We start from the raw sequence: 16,303 nt of genomic DNA on the forward strand, positions 1-16,303 counted from the left end.
ACTGGTCATGGTTAAAAGGCTATTAGAAGAGAAAACTTTAAGGACTGTAGTAGAGTAAAAATGATGGTATAATTGGCAAGTCTTTCATTTCATTCTTTTACTAAAAAGACCCAATCTTTTGAAATTGAGTAGGAACAATTCTCATTCATCTATATGTAGATGTAGTGATGCCCCTACTCATAATATATATAATTTTATTTTGTTGTTTTGTTTTTTTTCCTAGCTTGTACCTTTTCTATTATAATCTCTTTCAAATTTTCTTTCCACATCTCAACAAATACTGGATTTGTGAATTGATAGTTACACCAGAAGAAGAAAAGAAATATATTATGTATTGATGTATTGCACATGTAGTGGATAACAAATACATTTGTATAATATGTCACAAATTTGTATTAATATATATGGTTTAACAAACAAGCCAGTATTGACTCTAGTACAATAATCCCATCCTATGAAAGTAGAATGTAAATAAATATACACTTGGTACCTAATAAACCAATGGTGCGAAAGAGCTGAGTGAGAAGCATAGGTCACGTCACCCACACTAAGCTCAGCAATCAGCACATATCACGATTAGATTGGGCTCTATTATTTAATGGCTTGTCAGTCTTTAAACACCCGATTGGTGGCACCGTAGGGGCGGTAAATTCAACAAAAGCTTGCCAATAGAATGTATCATCCGTACGGGTTCGTTCATTGGGCACTGGGGTTAACTCAATGGCCGATAATGTTATACCCCTACATGGAACATTATTGCTGCAACCTATGTCCATAGCTTTATCTTTATATGTTCCTCTTATTTTTTCAAAGGTGATTCCTGATAGAGCCACGGCTGTTGTTTGGTTTCTGCATTCCGTTTTGTGTTTTTCGCCACAGTAGAATTTATTTATCACAATTGGACGAACTACCTCAAATACTTGTATGTTTGAGAACACAACACCCTGAACCGAACTGCGTCCACCTTGCATGCAAATATAATATCAGAAAAGTTACTAAGAATGTCAAGCAGTCATACTAGAAGCCTTCCGTAACATATTACCTGCCATGTCTTTATTCAGTCACCATTCGTTGTGTTATGCATAACTATATCCCGGATAGTGATGTTCGATACACGGGCTTTGCAGATGTAATTCCTTCCCAAGCCTCCAATGTCGATTCCATGCCCTGGTCCACAGCTTACATTGAAAATGGATACATTTTGTTGGTGTAAAGAACAAATGAAAGACAAAAAATAGCTTGTGGCTTCTGCAACAAGGCTCGATACTTGCGGAAGAAACAACTGAATTTGAAAAATAAAAGAAAGAAAAAAAACAAGATAAAATGGAGAGTATGTGGAAGAAAACAAACTGATTTCATTCAACTTTGAACAATGGCGTAATACCAATACAGAAACTAAGCACTAAGCTTGTCAAAAAATAGTAAGTGGTCACCTAATCAACACCTACTACCACTAATACATTGAAACTTGAAAAACAAAGCTTGTACACATAGACAAAGCTGAGTTAACAGCTCATTCACTATTAAATTACATCAATCATTAACCTAACATAGTTCAAAATTAACTAGATTATATACATCATCCTAAGCTTACAAAATGAACAAAAATGAACAGCTGCATTAACTTCAGCAGCTCATGCATGGCCCGATCTTCATGGTCTGCTTGACTGCTTTGTTACATGCTAACCAAACTTCAACACTCCTCCTTGGTTAGCATGTTACAAACTCCTAGTCTTTTACTCAAATGCTCAAATCTTGTTACACAAAGAGGCTTGGTTAAAATGTCAGCAAATTGATCCTCTAAATTGCAATGAACTAGTTTCACTTCTTGAGCTTGTTCCATTTCTCTAACAACATAGAGTTTAATGCTGAAATGTTTTGTTCTTCCATGGAAAACTGGATTTTTGGCAATTGCAATAGCAGATTGATTGTCACAAAAGATATTTGTTGCTTCCCTTTGTTGTACATTCAAGTCAGCCATAATTTTTTTTAGCCAAATGGCTTGGTTGACACCACTTGCTGCTGCAACATATTTGGCTTCAGCAGTGGATTGAGCAACTAGTGTTTGCTTTTTTGAGCTCCAACAGAACATGGCTAAACCAAGATTGAAAGCATACCTAGAGGTGCTTTTCATCTCATCCATCGAACCAGCCCAGTCACTGCCAGTATAGCCAACCAACTTCAGGCTTTTAGCTTTGCTGTACATCAAGCCATGGCTCAATGTACCCTTGACATACCTGAGCACTCTTTTTCCAGCTTGAAGATGCTTCTCATTGCTGCAATACAGGAACCTTTAAGAGAATCTCAGGTCTAGTGGCTGTTAAATACAACAAACAACCAACTAAAATTCTATAGGTTATTTCACAAACCCTTTCAAAATCACCATGGCTCGATAGCTTTTCTCCAACAGCAACTAGAGTATTTGTTGCTTTGCTATTTTGCATTGAGAACTTGGTCAGAATCTTGGAAGCAAAAGCTCTCTGACTTAGGAATATCCCATGGTGTGTTTGTGTCACTTCCATGCCAAGGAAATAGTTCATCCTTCCTAGATCAAACATCTCAAACATCTACTGCATTTTGGTTTTGAAATAGTCAGCATTGTTTGGTCTGCTCCTGTCACTACGAGGTCATCAACATACAGAGATACAATGAGCTGAGTTTGTGCACCTTCCTTCTTGACATACAAAGTTGGCTCACTCTTGCTTCTTTCAAATCCCAAACTAACCAGGTAGCTATCGATCCTGCTATAGAAGGCCCTTGGAGCCTATTTCAAGCCACACAAGGCTTTCTTCAGTTTGTAGACCAAATGTTCTTTACCGGCTACTTCAAAGCCCTGTGGTTGTTCAACATAGATTTCTTCATCAAGAAATCCATTGAGGAAGGCTGACTTCACATCGAGTTGGTGGATTTTGAACTGCATTTGTGCTGCTAAGGCAATCAGCAATCTGATGGTGTCTAGCCTGGCCACTGGTGCAAAGGTCTCCAGGTAATCCAGACCATACTTCTGGCTAAACCCCTTAACAACCAGCCTTGATTTTAGCTTATTCAAGCTCCTATCAGCATTGTACTTGGCTCGATAGACTCATTTCACCCCAATGATCTTCCTTTTGGCTGGTCTTTCAACCAGTTCCCAAGTCTGATTCTTCTCAATCATGCTGATTTCATCAGCCATTGCTTGCTTCCACCCTTGCTGAGCTTCAGCCTCTTTAAAATAGCTTGGTTCAGCTATGGCTACTTGAGCTCTTTCATAAATCTTAGCCAATGTTTTAGTACCCCTGACTGCTTCATCATTAATGTCCATTTCAAGACCATTTTGATCTGGCTCAGTTTGGTCTGTTACTAGGTCTTCAGACACTGCCTGTGGCTCATTCTTTTCCAAATTCCAGCATGACTTCTCATCAAACACTACATCTCTGCTTACAGACACTTTGCTTGTTGAAGGATCCAAGATCTTATAGCCCTTTTTTCACTGTGCTGTAGCCAACAAAAATACCAAGTCGAGCTCTTTTAGCCAGCTTATCCCTTTTAACAGCAAGCACATGTGCATAGCAGATACAACCAAAGACCTTTAGGTGAGCCAATGATGGTTTGAATCCAAACCAGGCCTTAAAAGGAGTTTTGTGATCCAAGGCCTTGGTAGGAAGCTTATTTTGGATGTACACAGCAGTGTTAACTACCTCAGCCCACAAGGTTTTAGGAAAATTCTTCTCAAACAGTAGGCATCTAGTCATTTCCATCAAACTCTTGTTCGTCCTCTCACTTACACCATTTTGTTGAGGAGTATATGTGTTGGTGAGCTGGTGTTTGATGCCTGCCTCATCACAAAGGGCCTGGAACTGAACTGAGGTGTACTCAGTCCCATTGTCAGACCTTATGGTCTTGAGCTTGCAACTTGTTTCAGTTTCAATAGTAATCTTGAACTTTGAAAACACTGAGCCTACCTCTGATTTCTGTTTCAAAAAATAAGTCCAACAAAATCTTGAAAAATCATCAATAGACAGAATGAAGTACCTGCTTCCATTCAGTGACTTAGTCTTCATAGGGCCACACACATCAGTGTGCACGAGCTGTGTAACACCCCTATCCCGTAACCGTCGCCAGAATAGGTAAGGGGCATTACCGGACTTGTAACTTATGTCAGAACAGTAGAATTTTAAACTTTTTCTTGAAATAAAGATCATTCATTTAAATAAGTACTAAGCACAGCCAGAGATAAAATTTAAACTTCACTAAGTAAACATTCAAAAGATGCCATTTTCGCATGGCTTATATACATTAACCAAAAATATTCTTCCGCCACTAGTCTATTCTATACATGCCATAAAATAGTTCTAAACATAACAGTAACAAGCAGTGGATAGTGATAGTGTGACTAGTTGCTGACGATCCCCGAGCCTGTAGCTTCGCAATGAGATCTATAAAACAGAGGAAACAGAGAAAACGGAGTAAGCATTACAATGCTTAGTAAGTTTTAAGCAGTGTCAACAGATAACAATCAAATTATAACATAGTTGTTCGTATTTTTATTTCACTCTTCCTTCGGGCATACCATCCCTTTACCGAATATGCACATCTCATCATATACAATAGGCAGATAAACTTTCACATAAAAGTGAGCTCATGTGACATAGATATATCATATGATTTCACATAACCTCTCACACTGATCCGATGTCACATAATCATAGGAATAGTCTCATAGATTGCTCTCGTATGCATTACATAACTACCTTATGATTTAGTGCAAATCAAGCTCACATATAAACTTGGAGTACATACCTGTTTAACCTTTCGCATTGAATATATTTATAAGCAATTCTTATTACGAAGTCTTACCCGGACATAATCTCCACACGAAGTTATCGGGTCTTACCCGGACAAAATCCCCACACGTAGTCATCGGGTCTTTAGAGCTCGGATATAGTACGAGCACGAAGCTTACGGACATTAATCAGTGATAATATTCTCGCATAAAGCCTGCGGGGTTTTAACCCGGATATAGTACTGACACAAATGCCCTTCGGGACTTATCACATTTATACACTTTCACATCCATCACGTTGGCCACTCGGCCCTGTCACATATATACACTTTCACATTCATCACATCGGCCATTAGGCCTTATCACATATATACATTTTCACATTCATCACATCGGCCATTAGGCCTTATCACATATATACACTTTCACATTCATCACATCGGCCATTAGGCCTTATCACATATATACACTTTCACATTCATCACATCGGCCATTAGGCCTTATCACATATATACACTTTCACATTCATCACATCGGCCATTAGGCCTTATCACATATATATACACTTTCACATTCATCACATCGGCCATTAGGCCTTATCACATATATATACACTTTCACATTCATCACATCGGCTATTAGGCCTTATCACATATATACACTTTCACATTCATCACATCGGCCATTAGGCCTTATCACATATAAACACTTTCACATTCATCACATCGGCCATTAGGCCTTATCACATATATACACTTTCACATTCATCACAACGGCCAATAGGCCTTATCTCATATATGCATGTTCACATCCATCACATAGAATCCTAAATCAAAATATAGATTTTCATGTATTCACATCACAATTATCCAAATATACTTCACATACCACATATACTTTCACGTATACACACTGTCTTGGCTGAATCTACATCTATCATTTTCCAATATCACAATTTAGAATTCACGTATGGCTTTAATCAATAGCTTATGAGCAACTAAAACAAGTTTATCAAGGTTTACAACACAATCTCAAATTCAGCACAAGCTGTTTTTCCTGAGCAATAGTCACTAAATTATTTATAACTGGAGCTAAAAAACTCCAAATCACTTTCCGTTAATTTTACCTGAATATAGACTCGTATATCTTCCATCCATAAAATTTCCAGAATTTTAGGTTTGGCCAATCAATACCAGATTTTTCTTAAAGTTTCCCCTGTTTCACTGTTTGACTAATCTGACCACTCTTCACTACGAATCAAATTTCTCATTTTACAGAATTCAAAATGTGTTGTATTTGATTTCATTTGAAACTAGACTCATTAAGGAGTCTAAGCATATAAATTTTATCTTATAACCATTTTTTTACAATTTATAATGATTTTCTAAAAGCAGAACAGAGGATTACAGTGTCATTCTGCGCTGTCTCACACAACTTTAAGTATCTCATTATCGGAAATTCCTTTGCTTACACGGTTTCTTTTATAAGAAACTAGACTCATTAATATTTAATTTCATGTCTCATTCAGCCTCTAATTCAAATCCATAAATTTATGGTGATTTTCTAAAGTCACGTTACTGCTGCTGTCCTAAGCAGACTATTTCAAATTACCCTTAAATTCCCAAGCTCAAACACTTAAGAACTTACCATTTGAGCTTAGAACATATCATGGCCACATCATATCTTATTAAATCAACTCATCATGTCCTATTATAATTGAATTTACTCAACGTTTAATCACTTAAAACTTACCTCGGATGTTGTTGAACGATTTCGGCGGCTATTCGATCACTTTTTCATTTCCTTTATCCAACTTTGGTCCTCTAAGCTCTTGAGCTAATTCAAACAAATTTAACTTATTAAAGTCTCATTATGCTAGCTTATGGCCGAATATGACAATGAATTTGATAGGTCATATGGCCACCTTTAGCTCAAATACAAAATGATCATACGCATTTTTAATCACATTAAGCAATTTAGTACAATTAATCAAACATTTCCTCATGTGCACCTTTAGGACCAAATACACACATCATTAACCTAATATCAATTAACTAAGCACTTAACAAATTCTCCTTGAGCCGATTGTCTAAGTCAAGATAGGATCATCATTATGCTTACCTATAGCCAAATGTACAACATCAATCTATGCATTCATTCGTGTGGCCGAACATGCATGTCTATGTTGAGGCCGATTGCATACTTAATACATTCTACAAGTATGGTCACCTGTATTGACCAAATACCATTTTGTTTCAAGTTCAAAACTTGGCTAATACACATATATGCACTATTAAAACATCCTCTCCATTCCATCAATTCAACACATGCATTACTCATTAATATACAAAATTATATTCGGCCTTAGCACACCTCTTGCTGGCCGAATTTTTTCTCCATCTAGCAACATTTTATGTACTATGCCGAACCAAAAAGATCAAACACCTAGCTTAATCATTTCCAAAACACTTAACCGGCCTTTGACCAAGACTTTAAACAAAGTCTATGTTCGGCTATCACACATATGGGCAATCACATAATCAAACACTAAACCTTAAATTCCAAGCCAAAACAACTAGCAAATTCAACACATCCAACATAAATTTCCATGCTAATGACATCAAAACAACTACTAAGAATTTCAAGCTCCTTGGCCGAATTTCAATATTCCAAAATAACAAAAATTTGAACCATGAAATAGGTAGAATTCAAACTAACCGTTCAATTTATGCATGAATTTCCAAGAGTAGCATTGTACATACCTTAATCTAGCAATCTCCTTAGCCGAAAATTTTAACAACAAAAGGAAATTTCTTCTCCACCCTTTCCTAGCTACGGCAATGGAGGAATAAACCAACTTTGGTTTCTCCTCCCACTAACACATTATTTTTATTACCCATACTCTTTTATTCATCTTTAATTCATTTAATACATTTTTTTATTACATATTTCTCACCACTAATAAATATAATAATATTAAACCATGCATATAATGCCCATACTTATGAGCTTGGCCGGCCACTAGCATTAAAAGTGGCAAATTGGCATGCAAACCCACTTATTTGCATCATTCAATAATTAATCACTTAAAATAAGCCACACATATATTCAAAGCTTCTCACATAAGTCCTTTTTATTTAGAAACACATTCAAATTGACAAAAATCAAAGCATTCAAATTTCACACATGCATGATCACATATTTTAGACATAAAATATTATATTCAATTATTTCTGCAACTCGGTTTAGCGGTCCCGAAACCACTTCCCGACTAGGGTCAAATTAGGGGTGTCACAAGCTGCAGCCTTTTAGAGGCTCTCCAGGCTTGATTTGAAGGAAATGTGAGCCTAGCTTGCTTTCCTAGCTAGCATACTTCACAAACTTTCTATTTTTCAACTGAACCAATGAAGTTTTCAGCCAAGTCTTCTCTGGATAGTTGATCCATTAATCTGTAGTTAGCATGACCAAGTCTTTGATGCCAAAGCTTGGATTCATCAGTTGTGGCTGTATAGGCAGTGTCTAATTCATTTGTCCAATCAACAACAAAGCTCTTATCAGCCATAGTGACTGCCATGAGCTTGGATCCACTTGGACCACTGATTTGGCACTCCTTACCCTTGAACACTACAAAATACCCTTTCTCTAGCAACTGAGTTATTCTAAGCAGGTTGCTATCAATTTCAGGTACAAACAACACATTCGAAATGAGCTTGTTACCTGTAGGAGTGCATATCAACACATCTCTTTTACCTTCTGCCTTTATAAAATGACCATTACCAATCTTAACTTTGGTTCTGCAGCTTCTGTCTAAGGACTTGAAAATAGCAGCATATGGTGTCATGTGGTTTGTGCAACCACTATCCAAGAGCCAGCCATTTTGTAAGCTTCTTCTGAGCAACTGAGCATGACACAACAAAAACTTACTCCTCATGGTCACTACCTTCTTTTGCTACTCGAGCCTCAGCCTTTGGCTACTGGGGTTGGTTCTGCCTTGGCTTGCCCTTCTTTTTGTAGACCTTTTCAACATGCCCCATCTTGGTCTAAACCAGCAATTTACTTCTAAATGACCAGGTCTTTTGCAATGCCTGCAGGGTTGGTCCCTTCCTTTTGCAGCATCAAACTTTGGTTTGCCTTTCCAAGTCTTTTTACCTTTGTAGGCAGTATTACTCGAGGTAGGTTTGGTTTTTTCTTGAAAGGCACCTTCTTGGTGCTCCACCAATCTGCTAACTCTTCTCTACTCTTGTGCATAGAGAGCATTGATCAGCTCTGTCAGTGAGATGCTGGTCAGGTCCCTTGAATCTTCAAGGGATGAAATTTTTACCTCATACCTTTCAGGTAAGGTTGAAATCACCTTCTCCACTATCCTTGCTTCATTGAACTGCTCACCAAGGAGCCTTATGCTGTTTACCACAACCATAATCCTGTTTGAGTACTGTTTGACATTTTCTTCTTCCTTTATTTTCAAATTCTCGAAGTCCCTTCTTAAATTTAACAATTGTTGCTGCCTTGTCCTCTCTGTCCCTTGAAACTCCTCTTTTAATTTTTCCCAGGCCTATTTTAGTGTCTCACGGGCCATGATCCTTGTAAAGATGACATTTGACATTGAGTTTTGGATGCAAGACATGGCCTTGTGCCTTTTGGTCCTTTCATCAGCATGCTACCTGACTGAGCCACTGTTGGATTGGCTTTGAGTGGCTCTGGTTCAACATCTAAGTTGACCACCTCCCACAGATTGAATGGCTGTAGATAGGTTTTCATTTTGACCATCCATATGTGATAGCCTTCTCTATTGAAGACTAGTGGTACAGCTGGTGAGAAGCTTGATGAGGACATTGTTTTGTATAACAGGTCCCTTAAGATTAAAGCTCTAGATACTAATTGTTGGTGTAAAGAACAAATGAAAGAAAAAAAATAGCTTGTGGCTTTTGCAACAAGGCTCGATGCTTGCGGAAGAAACAACTGAATTTGAAAAATAAAAGAAAGAACAAAAACAAGATAAAATGGAGAGTATGTGGAAGAACACAAACTGATTTCATTCAACTTTGAACAATGGCATAATACCAATACATAAACCAAGCACTAAGCTTGTCAAAAAATAGTAAGTGGTCACCTAATCAACACCTACTACCATTAATACATTGAAACTTGAAAAACAAAGCTTGTACACATAGACAAAGCTGAATTAACAGTTCATTCACTATCAAATTACATCAATCATTAACCTAACATAGTTCAAAATAAACTAGATTATATTACATCATCCTAAGCTTACAAAATGAACAAAAATGAACAGTTGCATTAACTTCAGCAGCTCCTGCATGGCCGATCTTCATGGTCTACTTGACTACTTTGTTACATGCTAACCAAACTTCAACACATTTGAGGATCGTGATTGTATGGAAATGCAGTCATCACCTGCAACAATTACTTCACTTCAGATCTGATTAATTCGATTTAAGTATTTATTTCCTACTTAAGGTCTTACCTCGTTTTGTTTATTTACTAGCAAGATAGAGTTGAAATAGTTACCACATGAAAGATTACTGTAATGGATTAGCACATCTTGACAGTTGTGTAGGTGGATCCCATTTGTGTTAGGACTGTCCCCAAGAGAGTCGGCAGTCATATCGTGCACCACAACTCGCTTGCAATGATTGAACTTGAGATGGAATTGAGGACTGTTTCGAATCGTTATGCCCTTCACTGCCACATTGGTGCTCGCATTAAGCCTTAGTGCCTGTGCCACAGCAAGACAGATAAAACATCATAAGATTGCATCCCATGCATAGTCACGGAAAAAGTTTGGTTTTTCATGGTTTTTTGAGGTAGTCCTTACAATTGGTTTTTTTCTTGGCATGTTTCCACCGAATTCATTTCTGTCCTATCACCCGAATTTAAAATAGAAATATGATTAGTTACAAAAAAAACAAAATAATCAACCTTAGGGGTCAGTGGAAACTAAAGTAGGTAATTACCTGTATTGGTGAGATTTGTTGAAATAAAGTGTTTAATGGAATTTTGGGTTCTTTTCCATCATCTTTCCACCACCTTGAGCCTCTTCCATCAAGGATACCTCTTCCCTGAACTGTTACACCGCCTCTAAGATATGTGAATTCAAGCCATGGTAAAGAACCATTGCCCCAACATTGAAAGTAAGTGGGAGCAATAATTATACCATCCACCTGAAAACAAAAGTCAGCAAATCGACTCTTTACTGCTGTATATTTATGTAAGTGCAGCAGCTAGCAAGCAGATCATCAAGCTGCCATTATTATTTATATACTTCAAATGTTTTTCCCTGAAATACAATGTTTGGTTGACAATTAGCACCAGAGAATGAAACGAGTCCTACAAGGAACGTGAATTTGGACGGAACGAGAACCGTTGATCCCTCCACTTTACATGCATCTGACCATGCATCTTGGAATGCCTGTGTTGCATTAGATTAGAGTTGAATGGCATGAGTTTTTAAGCAAACAATTCAAAGGCTTGTTATGCAACAGTGAAGAAGCTATCATCACCTTGGTATCGTCAGTTCTGCCATCGCACGTCAAAGACTTTAGGCTGATGGAAGGGCGGGGGAATTGAATGTGTAGGAGCTTTGGGCTTAGGAGTAGTTTTATGAGGAGGATTCCACTTTGATCTTCCCTTTTGGTAATTGCCTTTTCTAGCAATGCACGTTCCAATACTTGAACACCACACTACACAAGCAATCACAAACATAAATGTAAGCCTTTTCAAGTTAATACAACTCATGTTATTTTCCTTTCTTTTTTTTGTCTTTTAGTATCTTTCAATGTGAAAAACGGAGAGAATGTTTGATGTTTAAATAAGGAGAGGGCTCCAAAACAAAGCTAAAACAACTATTGAGACACAAGCCTAACTAACTAAATAATTGGTTTGAATTTCTAGACATAGCTAAAATGAATTTTACAAAAGAATTATGAAATTTGTGTATTGTTTATGCCTCGACCTCGTCGTGGTATGAATTCTTTTACCTCAAAAATATTACAATTTTTATTAATATTTATATATTTTCTATATTGAAGAATATACTCGTAACACCAACTTAGTCATACACTTAAATAATAATATAAATATATAAACAATATAGGAGAAATAATTTGTGTAATAATGTTGAAATGTATAAAAATATTAAAGGAAAGTTTTGGTTGACCTGTTAAAATTTTTTTTTTATAAATGTTAGTGGCATGAGTTCAAATATCAACATTTATATTACTTTTTTATTGTTTTTAAAATAAAAAAAAAACAAAAGTATTCTTGTAATAATACAACTTATTTAAATTATGTAAGGTTGTTTTAGTAATTTCATTCACTAAGTTGGTGAGACCAACTCAATCACACACGTAATTATAGTATGGATTAACAAGAGAAATAGACATCTAAGCAATTTTATCTAGCATTCCATATTTGTTAAGTTACTCTCTAACATTAGACATATACCCATTATTATCGTCTATTGATTATTTTCCAACTATAAATAATTAATAATAAATATTACATAATTTAATCAATTATTTAGTAGGTTAAATTGTGTAAAAAATTATATCATTAATAAAAGTTTTAAGTTATTTAAATGAAGTTTGTAAAATAATATGTAATTATATTTAATATATATCATAAAATTAGAATGTTATTATTATTGTATAAAAATAAGTTTTTAAATGTATGAACATGTTTGTAAAGCCATAGAATAACTAGATTTGAATGTAATTATTTGTAATTACTCGCGATAATTATTCCAATTCACACCCCCTAATAATTAGAAAGTGTAATTGGGGTGCTCCAATTACATCTAGTTCAATAGAATCCACTAATTACAGTGATTACTTAAACATGCCACATGTGCATAATTACACTAAAATTCAATTATTAGGTCACTTTTCAAACATGCCCTTAATAATAAATAGTTTTAATGTCACATGCATTGCATGTGAGTTTACACATTTAATTTTTTATTTAATTTTCTAAATATTATATTTTAATTATTGTAATTAGTGTCCAATAATATTCCATAATTGAATAGTTCAATATGATTAAACTATATTAACTTATTTAACAATTCAGATATAATAATAATAATAAATCAAATCATAATTGAAACATTTTTACATATTTAATATACAATATAATTTTACTTCATGTAATTAATATGTTAGGGATAAACATGATTAAGTAACGAACAAGTAAAATAACAAAGAATTTAAAAAGATCAAACACAAATATTTTACATAGAAAAATCTCTCCGAAGAGGATAAAAAATCACGTGTAAAGATAATTTCACTATAACAAAAAAAATGAAGAGTACAAAAATGAAGATAAAACTAAACCCCGCAACCCGAAATAAGAATCCTCTAAACGTAAACACAAAATAGTCTAAAAATTTGTAAAAGTTAATACCTAAATGGGTAATGGGTTCAATCTTTATAGGGTAAAAAATGTCTATTTATAGGCTAAATTCGTAGGTCAAATAATATTAAAATAACCTACACTAATCAGAGTTCGACTGGGACAAATAATCAGAATTTGACTTGAAGAAGAAAATCGAGAAACTTGCATGACACATTGCTACATTGTGACATGGCTATTGCCTCATCAAGGCGCCCTACATCACATCGTCCGGACGTAGTGAATCTTCTCGTCGTGACGTCGGTGGTCGCGTTGTCGGGACGACGTTTCTTCATCGTCAGGACATCAACTTTTTTTGGTCAAAAAATGCAAGGCGCATTCCACAAATCTTCAAGTTGACTCGTATTTCCACAATGCCGTCTTTGTCAAAGCCTACCACGAGCTATCTCGAACTACGCAGGATATTAACTGAGTCGAAACTGTGCTTAAACATGGAAGCTGGAAGACTTCTAGTCTTTGACTTGTACACTACCAAATAAAAACTGACCTAGGTCTAATTTTCATGAATACAATGCCCTATCTTTTCAAAACCTACATCCAAAAGAGAACCTCTCTTATACGAAACTATCATACATTTTTCCCTCATATGACCAAGTTGTCTCCGCTTCAAACGAGACGACTTAGACTCTCTAATAGATAAGGGACGTCCTGTTTCACTGGTAACCATTGATCCTTCCAAAACATAAAGACTATCAATCCTTTTACCTTTCATCAAAACAAGAGCCCCACGAGATACTTTAATTCTATTTGACTCGATGTTAATTCTACAACCCTTCGAGTTTAAATTTTCCAAGGAGGTGAGATTTCTCTTTAAATCAGGTACATACCTGATGTTTGTAGTGTCCTAATTTCCACGTCGTACATCCTGATCTAAGCAGTACCAATACCGATTACCTTACTTAGTGAACCATTTCCCGTACACACAACTCCACTTTCAATTGAACTGTATGTGGAGAACCAGTCCTTGTTGGGACACATGTGGAAAGAACACCCTGGATCCTAGATACACTTGGACGTAAGCTCAAAGCTTTCGCTTGTTTACACCAAAAAGAAATCATCACCCTTATCATTGGCTAAATTAGCACCAACTAAATCTTCCTCGTTGCTCTCAATAGCCCTTTTATTTCGCAATTTGTAACAATTTGCCTTGACGTGACCTAACTTCTTACAATAGCAACATCTCTTGTCTCGCTTCCTTGATGTTACCAAAATCGAGGCTTGCCCATCTGACTTACTATTCAAACCAAACTCATTGTCAAGTTTTCCTTTGCTTCAAAAAAGACCCTTTACATCCTCGAATGAGAGATTATTTCTTCCATAAATCAGGGTTTCCTTGAAAGACTAGTATGAAGGGGGTAAATAGCACAATAATAGAATAGTTTGATCTTCATCATCAATCTAAACCTCAACATTCTTTAAATCATTCAAAAGAGTAATAAATTGACTGATGTGAGCTCTAAGGTGCTCACATTCATTCATGCGAAACATGTATAGCCGATGTTTCAACAACAATCGGTTAGCTAGAGACTTTGTCGCGTAAAGGGTTTCTAACTTTTTCCCCAGGGTGTATGTCATTTTCTCCATCAACACCTCCTACAATACATTATTCAAGAGACACAATTGAATTACGGATAGGATATTCTCATCAAGATCTTCCCATTCTGACTGTTCCATATCTGTAGGCTTCTTCCCTGTAACAACCTTTTCAGACCGTTCTAGACCAGTATTATCGTCATCCGAACTTGCAACAGATTGAAATTTGTGATGCCATTGAACTTCTCAATGTCGAACCTTGTTGTTGTCATCTTTGAACGGGTTGAATGTGGAAATCGACCAAGCTTTCATACAAGTTTGTTAGGGATAAACCTGATTAAGTAACGAACAAGTAAAATAATAAAAAATTTGAAAAGATCGAACACAAATATTTTACATAGAAAAATCTCTCCAAAGAGGATAAAAAATCACGTGTAAAGATAATTTCACTATAACGAAAAAAATGAAGAGTACAAAAATTAATTTAAAACTAAACCCCGCAACCCGAAATAAGAATCATCTAAATGTAAACACAAAATTCTCTAAAAGCTTGTAAAAGTTAATACCTAAATGGGTTATGGGTTCAATCTTTCTAGAGTAAAAACTGTCTATTTATAGGCTAAATTCGTAGGTCAAATAATATTAAAATAATCTACACTAATTAGAGTTCGACTGGGACAAATAATCAGAATTTGACTTGAAGAAGAAAATCGAGAAACTTGCATGACACATTACTACGTTGTGACATGGTTGTTGCCTCATCAAGACGCTCTTCATCGCGTCGTCTGGACATGGTGAATCTTCTCGTCGTGACGTCGGTGGTCGCGTTGTTGGGACGACGCTTCTTCATCGTCAAGACATCAACTTTGTTTTGGTAAAAAATGCAAGGTTCATTCCACAAATCTCCACATTGACTCGTATTTCCACAACGTCGTCTTTGTCAAAGCCTACCACGGGCCTATCTCGAACTATGTAGGATATTAACTGAGTTGAAATTGTGCTTAAACATAGAAGCTAGAAGACTTCTATGGTACGTTTGGTTCACTGTAATTGAATAGAGCTGTAATTAAATAGAGTTGTAATGAAATAAAGCTGTAATCAGTAATTCAATTGTTTGGTTGAATGGAATGGAATAGAACTGTAATAGTATTCTTGTGTTTGGTTGAATGGAATGATGTTGCAATAGCATAAGGAAAAAAAACAAAAATGACTAGAATACTCTTATCAGAATTTTTTTTAGGTAGATGATTATTGTTATTGTTATTAAATTTTAATAAGATTAAAAATAATAACTAATTTAATCATTTTTAAATATAATTATTATTAAAATATGAATTAATACATAATTCGATCTTTTTCAATAAAATCATCACGTAGTAAATCAACAAAGCCCAAAGTTATGTCCCTTTCTCCTTCAAGTTTACCTACTACTGTACCAGCGCGAATATGATCTCCACCAGACATACGTAAAGCTTTAGCTAGTACACGAAAGTGCATACCATGATTCTTCTGTCTATTAATAACTGCATGCATTGCGCGATGGATGTAAAGAAGTAGATACAATCACTAGGGTTATTA

The 16,303-nt window shown here is 35.7% G+C and overlaps 1 pseudogene; it reads right to left on the reverse strand.

Moving 5' to 3' along the window:
* Positions 1–560: 560 nt before the first annotated feature.
* LOC107921582 (polygalacturonase At1g48100-like) lies at positions 561–15,575 on the reverse strand (annotated as a pseudogene).
* Between the last annotated feature and the right edge of the window lie 728 nt (positions 15,576–16,303).

Source organism: Gossypium hirsutum, chromosome D01 (assembly GCF_007990345.1).
Source record: "Gossypium hirsutum isolate 1008001.06 chromosome D01, Gossypium_hirsutum_v2.1, whole genome shotgun sequence".
Classification (NCBI taxonomy): domain Eukaryota; kingdom Viridiplantae; phylum Streptophyta; class Magnoliopsida; order Malvales; family Malvaceae; genus Gossypium; species Gossypium hirsutum.